This window comes from Botryllus schlosseri, chromosome 9 (genome assembly GCF_051294905.1).
Source record: "Botryllus schlosseri isolate E-star chromosome 9, Bs_hap1, whole genome shotgun sequence".
NCBI classification, from domain to species: Eukaryota; Metazoa; Chordata; class Ascidiacea; order Stolidobranchia; family Styelidae; genus Botryllus; species Botryllus schlosseri.
Genome location: NC_137244.1, coordinates 7,398,519 through 7,409,746, shown reverse-complemented (window position 1 = coordinate 7,409,746; position 11,228 = coordinate 7,398,519).

Sequence of the window (11,228 nt, the reverse complement as noted above, 5' to 3'; positions counted from 1 at the left end):
CAATTACTTCCTTGCAGACTTCAATTACATTACAATTACAATTGCTCAATACTAAAAATATCAAATTACAATTACAATTACTGTTAAGTAATAATTACAATTATAATTGCATTTACTGTTAAACATGTAATTGAGTCGGTAGAGAGGTGTCCTTTGGCAACCGTAGCGACGTAATTAGTAGGGAAGGTGTGAATGTTCGCGTTCTGTGTGTGAACCTCAATAATTTATAGGTTCACGTTCACAAACGAACCATGGTAGGTTCTGCACTGTGAACCTTTTTCGTATATTACAATTTTCATTTCATTATAACATCTTTGGTTGAATGTTATTGCATTCCAACGCGTGCCACTATATGCATCGCGCTGGCAGCATAAAAAATCAACACTACTGGAGCATGCACCTTAACAATCTCAAAAATATTAGTTGCTTGGTTACAAAAGCTTGCTCGAAATATCCAGCTTTCTGTTTGTGAATATTTAGTGACTCTCTGCTGTGAACTTGACCCGCAATCACACAACTTCAATAGCGAAATACACTGCGTGTAAGTAGTCAACGAATGATGCTTATTCAACCAATAAATGATATTGATATCATTGTCTGGTGTAAAAAATATAGCAGGCGTACGGGTTCAATCTTGACTTCATATATGTTGATTGTATCATAAAAACCAAATCTGTGCGATTGGAGTGTTGGCTACTGCTGTATAACTTGTTAATTGGGTAATATCGGTATCAAGTATAGAAGCCAGTTTTATACTCTGCTCAATATCAAAGTATCAATACATTGTCCAGTCTGGCCTGGACCGTTAAGGCGTAAGCTTATATTCCCTTGCAAGTCCTCGTCGAAATTGCTGGCAAAGCGATGAAAGATATAAGTTTTGTGAGATTATTGTACCACTTGATTGCTCCACTTGATACATTTGGCGACCTTTAAGACGTCAATATGTGCTTCAGCTTTGTGGCATAATGTGGCCCGAGTCATCGCTAGGTATCTTACATCAGTGGGGGCTGGCGGTGGGCGCTGGCGATTTTGAAGGGGGCGGAAACGCTCAGGGGGCGATATGGGGGGCGCTGGGCTCAGGGGGGCGATATAGGGGGCGCTGGAGAAAAATGGCTTCGCAGTAGAAGATGTGGTAGTAGGACATATCCTGAATGAGTATTCAGAGCGAATTAACACCGAAAACTTCGTTATATACAGCCTACAAAAGACATATAGGTTTAATTGTCCATAGGCGCCTAAATGACTGGCACCGAATGTTCCTGTCTTGGCAATATGAACCTCAGAAGCCGAATTCCATCTGGCATGGAAAAATTATATGCCAGTGAAGAAATACCAATTTGAAATCGTGTGCGTCTTTTAGTTTAGTACGATTGGGCGACAGGGATATATAGAACTAGATATCCCTGTTGGGTGGTTCTATATTTTTTGATATAGCAGACAGGAGGTCACGAAATAACATCATGCAACGAAGTCATACCAACGGGTCCACCCGTGCGAATATGTTTAATTATTAGTTACGGCCCTTACGGGCCCTACAGTTTCCAAGACACCTCACAATCTTCACTCTACGTTTTGACGAGTCTGCGCACACTCACCAACCAATAAATTGATAGCAATATATATGCAATTCCCGATCTTATTGGCCGATGTTATCATGAATTATCGAAAATTTTCGCGCTTCGCACTGGCTCGCTGAACAGTATAGCTGATTTCGTGGCAAAAGCGAACAACGTGATGGGGGGCGGTCGGTTTATCACCCTATGGGGGCCCAAGACCCAAGTTTTTTCGGGGGGTCTGACGAAGTGTCGTTTCGTTCCTGCCAAGGGGTATACGCCCGAAGATGCATATTTATTATTGAGGGGTCCTACCTTTTCAATCACACATCACTCAGCTCTACCGGTAAATTTGTTTACGTGAGCAGAGAGAGGATAAAAATTGATATCGGTATATATGCAATTCCCGATCATATTGACCAATTCGATCAATAATTAGTGAAATTTTTCGCGCTTCGCGCGTCTAGGTGAGTATAGCTGACTCAGTAAATGGACTGCTAATGTAGATAACCAGTATTAGAAAATAGCGGATAGCCGAAGGGGGGGTCTTGGAGCGAAGCCTCCCGGAAGTTTGGTTTATCACCCTATTGGGGCCCAAGACCAACGTTTTTTGGGGGGTTGATGAAGTGCTGTTACGGCTCTGGTAACGAATTAATTGTACCTACAGGAACGCCCAAATATGTTTAATTATTAATTCGTGCCCTTTATTTTCCAATACAACAGCTCACTAAGCGCTACTGGTAAATCTGATTACGTGGGCTGAGAGGATAAAAAGTTTATAGCGACATATATATGTAATTACCACCTATTCATTCATGCATTATAGAAAATCTTGACACCTAGGGCGACCAGGTCACACAAAATTTGCTGACCATCGTTCTTGGGGGCGAAGCCCTCAGACGTTTGGTTCATAACTCTATGGGTGCGCAAGGCAATCGTTTTTAGGGGGGTTGACGAAGTGCAGTTACGGCCCTCCCTCTTACTCATTGTCTTTATTACATTCCTTACAATATGAGATTGGGGGCGCTGGAGCACGATAATCTTTGAAAGGGGGCGCTGGAGGAAAAAAGGTTAAGAACCACTGTTATACATTAATAAATAGGCTGTCACCAATGTTTCCTCTAAGCTGCGCACGTGCGCAAATGCGCAGTGGTGACATGGTCTCTGCGCACAGAAATTCTAAGTTTTGCACAAAAAAAAATCCGAAGTGATGACCTTTTTTTAGTCGTTACGCACTGTTGTCCAAGGATCTGCGCAGTGAGTTGGTGAGTGTGCGCAGACTCGTCCAAAATTAGAGGGAACATCACCTCTATCACCTCACTGAAATTTAGGGTTGGAATTAGCAATATGACGTCACGTGACGTCATGAGGTTCACGTTCGCGTTCACACGAGGTTCACATTATCCCTAGTAATTAGCAACAATCTCATGCTAATCATGTTTCATTCATGATACGTAGAAAACCATTTACCCCAAAAAAAAATCGAACGTATTCGTACTATTCCTAATCATGAGTACTGAAAACTACAAGCACAGAATAAATTTTCAAGCGACTATTAACAACCAAAAGTTTGAGCGACTGACGGCGAATAGTCTACAAGACAGGAAGTGAAATGTAATGTAATCAAACGAATACACAAAAGCTGATTATTGCAAATGAAATGTAATTGGTAAGGCGTCAGCGATAAGGATGACACCGATAAGGTATGTAAAATTAAAATAAATGCAAAAGGAAAGAAGCTCCTGATAACTACGAATAACAAAATTTTGGATCGCATTTACATTTTCACTTGCTTTTGTGTTGTGATTGTCAGGTTTCAATAACAATGTAATTGAAATTGTAATTAGTCAAAATTTTCATCAAATTACAATTAAAATTACAATTACACAAAATAGAAATCCTTCAACTACAATACAATTACATGAAAAAATGTAATAATTACATTCAGCTCAATTACAAATTACAATTGATCCAACTCAGGTTACAATGCACAGCCTCATAAATGCACCGACCTAACATTATAACGGCCCCTGATCCGGACCGTGACGACCTATGGCCGACTGGCAAAGCTTTGCTAGTGTGACGTCATATTAAAAGACAATGTGTCATACTATATTTTAAAATCCGCTAGTGGGCGATAAAAAGTGTCCGGAATTTGCTCCGCAAAAATATGGTAACCCTATCCCATTTGTTAATATAGGCTACGTATCATTTACTTCGTTTCCATGCACGGCCGACGGACGGCCGAAAGGCCATGTTGCATTCATTGTACATGTGGACCGTGTTTCCATGACCAGGCGTAATCCGACCGTGACTTGGCCGAACTATGGACGAAGCGATCGCGATGACGTTTTTGGCTTACTTACTCAGTAACAATTTCATAATAATCACAAGATTGCGATAAATGACTCGGTAGGAATGAGCCGAGGTAATCTGTAGCGGTCATTCAATCAGACAGCCCGCTTTGACCTTGAACATGTAGGCCTAAATCCATCCAACATGTAAAATGGTCATGACAAACCACTTGCTTAAACTAACAGAAGATAAAATAAGATGAAAAAAATGAAAATTGGGGGGCATATCTTTGTATGTGGGAGATATCGATATGGGATATCGTGATCCGATAATTTCGAGCGCAGAATATAGTAACTTGTCCAGTAGTCTACCACCGGTACTACAGTTTCGACGTCGTGATTCAGACATGAACAGTTGAACATCGAGTGTCCTGTTGATGATTTGCTTACCAGGGGAATGTGAATAAGTTCACCCAGTTTGTGGTCAAACGGTAGTTTGTATTGTATCCATGCACCAGAACACAAGCCCTCGAATTGTGGCAGCAGCGTATGTAAGCAGATCGCGAAGAAGATTCCGGTAGCCTACGGCTAGTCCGTAGCAGTACCGGTACTACACTACTAACTTCCGTCGCAATCATAATTAAATTCCTGGTTTCTCAATGCGTCCAAGATCCGTCCGGAGTGCAGCCGTGGTTACTTCTTGACACGGAAAGTGTTGTAAGTAGCAAATAGCAATTAGCTAATCGAAGACACAGCGCAAGCATGGCCGAACGGCCAAGCCGAAGTATCAACTCGATAGCCGACGAGTCGGCCGACGTGGGTGTGCTTGCGCAACAAAATTCTCTCGTTCGTCGGCCGAGTCTCTCGAAAATGGAGCCGTGGGCCGTGCATGGAAACGCAGTGTCTTGCGTGCAGGGCATGGTATGGTATGGTATGGTATGGTATGGAAGTATGGTATGGTATGGATCGATATTTTGGTATGGAATATGGAACAATGCAAGTATGGTATGGAATGGAAGATTTTAATCAATGGTATGGAACGACATTTCCATACTTCCATACTTTGGTATTTTATACATTTTATCGTGATCTGTGCAAGCTTCATGAAGCTTACGTTGTTCGCTGTTCACGGAATACGATCGATTTTGTTATGTGTGAACTATTGAACGCTGTGTAAGAACAAATCCACGCTTGAGAAGCGGTTTTAGGAGCACTTGGAACATGATTTTGTGATGCAATAATGACCACAGTAATATCGATCCGATATTCTACCGAGTCTAGGGCTAGACTATAGATAACTAACCTACGGATAGATGGGCAGCACGAGAGTCACGGTCGAGTGATGCGACAACGGCAGATTTGTTGTCGCTTCATAGCATGAAACGGGAGCGTAATTGCTAATCCCATAGATGACGACCCGAGCCCTTAAATTTAATAAAGTTGATTTTATTTGAAAGCTACAGTCGCGCTGATTCTGATAATATACATTAAATTTTCATCATGGCAATGGAACCACCCCGAAATAGCCTTCAAAATATGAAAATCGGCATTGTTCTACAACGATTGCAACGGCGCAGCACAATGGCCATAACAACGGTCCGTGCGTGGTTGCGATTGTTTAGAACAATGCCGATTTTCATATTTTGAAGGCTATTTCGGGGTGGTTCCATTGCCTTGATGAAAATTTAATGTATATTATCAGAATCAGCGCGACTGTAGCTTTCAAATAAGATCAACTTTATTTAATTTGAGCGCTCGGGTCGTCATCTATGGGATTAGCAATTACGCTCCCGTTTCATGCTATGAAGCGACAACAAATCTGCCGTTGTCGCATCACTCGACCGTGACTCTCGTGCTGCCTATCTATCCGTAGGTTAGTTATCTATAGCTAGACACGACGGCTCCGAGCATAGTCTATCTTGTGATGCAATAATTGGTAATGTGGGCTACTACAGCTACCTAACTCGTTGAGTGACGACAGCTTACAAGCAATCATGCTGCAACGTACTAATAGCTCAATGTGATTGCTAATTACATTTTTTCTAAAACATTGTCCGCCACATTTACATCATTTACATACCGAGATATCTTACTGGTCAATGCCTTTTTGAGAGTGAAATTTTTTCCCGTACTCCGAAATTAGAATGACCATTGACCACATTGTAAATAGTGTCGTTTCTCCAGCTATGCCAGTGGTTCTCAAAACTTTTTTGGACACGCGCCCTTTAGACAGTGACAAACGTCACGCCCTCCATATCGTCATATCACAAAATACAACCAGAATGCTAGCAATCCCAATGGATAGCTTGATGGCATGGAAGGTTATGACAGTTGACGAGAGAATTCTAAAATATGAAATTTGAACTATACACAAAGCAATAACAATGAACGTGCGGTAAATCGCGCGTAGCGCGAAAAAAAAATCAGTCAACCGCAGCTTCGCGCCACCGCAGCTTTCACGCCCCCCAGTTTTAGCACCACTGACCTACCGTACTGAACAATGACATTCATCGTCATAATCGATTTCTGTAACAGCGTGATCAAATGATCGGTCTTCCCTAGATGCCTGTTTGGTGTTAGTATTCTTGTGACGATGATGATGGTGTGAATTGAAGTGCTTCGTTTTTGATTTTGGGAGCGAATTATAAAAATGAATCATCAAAAAAGTCATGTTTCAAACGCTTTCTCATTAGGATTATAGATCAGAGAGTGGGTAGATATAGTTAGAAATTCTTGCCACGCTAACCCCAACCAAATACTGTACTAATAATCTTGCAGATCGATGCAGTAATGATCGCCTGCAGCTGGGATATTTCGTGGTTGCGCCTATGATAAGTTATTGTGTGAATATTTAGTTCAAACTTGCATGTGCCTCATGCCAATGTATCGGAAATGCGATGATATTCCTATTGAGGGTCCTAGATAATAATCCGCTGACTATCTGATTTTGTTCGCGGAAGCTGTAGACCAAGGGTCGGCAACCTACGGCCCGCGAGCCGGATCCGGCCCGCCAAGCGAAATCGTCCGGCCCGCGACGAAATAATTAGTTATCACAAGAATACGGCCCGCCGTTTCGTAATGAGTTCCAATCTGCAGAGCAGCACTGCTTGGAAAGAATGCGGCATTGCTCCGATATAAAGTATCCTACGTCGTAGTAGTCTATTGCTACGCCATAAAACTGGTGCGAAGGCGGTCGACTAGTAGCCTATCTCGTACTAAAAGTAGGAGATGGAGAATGTCTGTAGAGTAGATTAGACCAAAATCTCCAACTTTCTCTGTTTCATCATAGATAACTAGCCTCCGTATGTTAGTCATCTGTAGTTTAATTCACCAGAAGACATTTTACGCCAAGACAACAAACCTGAGTAGTGTTTTGGACACAATGGTGGAAGCTGATTTTGTCTCACAAACTGAATCACCGACAGTTAGCCTACCTCAGATATTGCTAGAAGCAGAGCATCAATATGGCGATGTCTTGTATATGTTCGCGCATTAAGTCGAGAAGTTATGCTTGCACGAGTGTAGCCTATGAACTGAGAAATGAAATAGCAAGTTCCCTTGAAAATACAACATCGCCTACTCATAATCTTGTCATCGAAAATGGGTATCTAATCTTGCTTTCGTAGTAGGCCTACATTTAACGTCACATCAAAACAAATTGAATTTGCAACTTCAGGGGGAAACAACTAAATACATAAGATGTTGAGACGCATTCGAAACAAAACTGTGACTCTGGGAAAGTCAACAATACAAAGAAAATTATATGCTCACTTTCCTATACTGGAGGAGAGTAGGCCTAAACTTAGTACCAGCACTAAACATTTGTAACTGTGATATACTAAATTTAATTACTGAATTTCCACCCGCTTTTCCGACATTCGTTCTGTAAAAAATTAATTCTGACTACTCAGTACTCCGTTTAATGTGGACGCCAATACCATTGCTACAAAATTTCAAATAGGCCAATTCGAAATGCGATGCAGTTGAATTGAATGACAAATTTCATACAAAGAGCATATCGCCGAATGACTTTAACAAAGGGTACGTTCTAGAAATGGGTCTTCATCCCAGCTTGACCAACAATGCAAAAGAAATAGCATCGACTTTTGGTAGCACGCACGCATGTGAACAATAGTTTTCAACAATGAAATTCACGAAGAGCAAGCTAAGATCACGTATTCCAACGCCCATTAAGAATATGGTCTGATTCTTGCTTCCTCTGACTCGTTACCAGAAGTTGAAAACCTTTCGCAAAGCAAGCTGCGCCAAGTGTCACATTTATCCTGCGTTGTTGAAGTTTAAATACGTGTGTTTTGCTTTCTTTGTGATTTGTATGATTGAGATTGCAGCATTGTAGGGTAATATACCGACGTGAGCGTTAATTATAGTATTAAGAAAAATTCCGGCCCGCCAAAATGTTGTGCACTCGAAATGTGGCCCGCGACTAGTAAAAGGTTGCCGACCCCTGCTGTAGACGTACACGGCACCTCACCACCGTGAACTAAACCTCACCAAAACAGAGTCTGCAAAACTATTACCAGGAATTAGATTCGCATCATGGCTGGTTTAACCAACAATTACACCCGAATACAGGGTTGTAATGACTCGAGTCATGACTCGACTCGAGTCACGAATTTCTGATGACTCGACTTGACTCGAGTCATTTTCTCGAAATACGGAAATGACTCGACTCGAGTCCATCTGTGAATTGTCTGGACTTGGACTCGAGTCATTGCGCATGACTCGAACCAAGTCATACGACTCGAAACTCAGACGGCCAAGACCGACATTTCATTGCAATTTCGAAGAATAGTAAAGTAACCTATTGTGATTTCGTCTATTGGTACAGTACTTGAAAATGCGACCAGAAACTGTTAAAAGTGAGGGAAATTAGTATATTATAAATGCGAGCCATTCGATATTACCAAACAGAGTAATAAAAGTGGCGGGGTTTAACAAGACTTTTTACCTGGAAACTGAGTAGTCAACACATTGACTTGGACTCGGACTCGAGTCATAATACCATGACTTGGACTCGAACCTCTGCTCGATGACTTGGACTCGGACTTGACTCGGCGGTGAATTGAAAATGACTCGACTCGACTTGCTATACTTATGATATTGAAGTATTTGAAAGTATGGAATATGTATGAAGTATGGTATGGAACAATGTTGGTATGGTATGGAAAATTGCAAGTATGGTATGGAGAGAGTAAAGCAAGTATGGAGTATGGAGAATCCTCGTTCCATACCATACCATACCATGCCCTGCTTGCGTGGACCCACATTGCACAATGTACATTGATGTGTCTTGGGACGCAGCAAGGCTGTCTGGCTCTTTTGCTTTTGAGCTACTCTCTCGTTTCGCCAGACAACATTGTTCCGTTCCAATGCCAATCTCCATAACAATGGAAAATTCAAGGCTTATTGTGAGAGTTCCAGGGTCACGAGCGGAATAAAATTTATATTTTTTTAATCAGTGCAGAGTCAGCTTTGGATTGACTTTTCGATTGACTTTCGATTGACACCTCCAAAAATCGGGTGACTTGACTTGTCTCGAGTCACCTTCGAAAATTGATTGACTTGACTTGACTCGTGTCAAAATATGCAATGACTCGTGACTCGAAGGTAGTCAATCAATCAATCAATCAGGTTTATTAATATTTTCATCGTTTCAAAACATCACAAGACTGCGATACAATGAAAGGTAGGAATGTGTCGAAACAACTTGGAGTAGCTTTTAATATCAGACACCCACCTTAGCCTAGGCGAAGTAAAGAAGAAGCATGCACACTGAATGAAAAGTAATGCAGAGAATACAAGACGCAAGCGACAAAATGAGGTGGCATGTGGCGGAGGGTGAGGTCGATGTTAGGTCGTGGTCCGGTAATCCTGAAGACTGGCTAGTAGTGACTTGATCCCGACACTGGAGCGAAAAAGTAGACTTTTCTTTAGTCGACCGACCACGAAGTGGGAAAAATTTACCATTTTTCAAGATTTACCTCCGGTATTCTAAGTTTGAATTTTTAAAAAAAGTGGCCTCCTTTCCCGATTCCAAAATATGGTAACCCAAGTATTGCATATATTTCATGTCTGGCAATTGAATGTCCTATAGTTCCAAAATAATATGCGTGTGCTACCCCTACTAGTATTCAAATGTTGTAGCACTCGATAATGTTAGCGACGAATTTAGAGTTGGTATCTATTTCAGTTTTGTAGTACTGTATTTATATAGCTCAGGGACATACCCACTGAGCTATATAAACACGACATACTTCGATGAACATTTACCATGTGCGGACTTCGCTATTTAACGTCACGTTAGTCCGAAAAGAGCGGCAATAACATTGGACGAATGGACCCTCTGTGCTTGTGCAGTGTTATTGAATCTTCAATGTATTATGAAACGTATGTCTTTGAAATGATTTTTAACTTATACCTAGTGTACGTGTACAACTGTACATGCCTTTTATTTGAATGATGTTTCAGAAGGCAAGCAAGGTAGTTACTCGATTAACAGAATGTTTCTAGTTGACTCGACACCTTCCTATTTTGCAAAGTGTATCGCAACGACGACCAAAGGGAACTCAGCCACGAAATTTCCAACCACGAAATTGCTACTTGACGATATCGCAGCACTAACGACTGTATCACTGAAAATCTTATGACCACGGTACCTGTCTTGCTGAACGACAGAGAAAAAAAGAGAGAGAGAGAGAGAGAGATACAGAGAGAGTACAAGAGAAAGAGAGATATTTGATTTCCACAATACTGAGGATGCGTAGGAAAGTCTTTCTAAAATCCCCGAAATCGGCTCGCTCCCACGACAAAGACCCTATAAGGATGGTCCTAAGTACCGTAGCCACCCACCTAGAACTTTTCAACAATATCGTACGTTGGGACAGTGTCCAAAATGCACCCTATCTGACCAGCCCCCATTTCTTCAAAACTGAAATTTAGTGTGAAACCCTTTCTGAAAACCCCCGTAATCGTTTCGCTCCGACAGTTATGACCCTATACGGGTGGCCTCAAGTACCCTAGTCACCCACCAAGAAATTTTCAACAATATCGTACGTTGGGACAGTGTCCAAAATGCACCCTATCTGACCAGCCCCAATTTCCTCGAAACTGAAATTTAGTGTGAAACCCTTTCTGAAAACCCCGAAATCGTTTCGCTCCGACAATTATGACCCTCACGGGTGGCCTCAAGTTACCTAGTCACCCACCTAGAAATTTTCAACAATATCGTACGTTGGGACAGTGTCCAAAATGCACCCTATCTGACCAGCCCCAATTTCTTCAAAACTGAAATTTAGTGTGAAACCCTTTCTGAAAACCCCCGTAATCGTTTCGCTCCGACAGTTATGACCCTATACGGGTG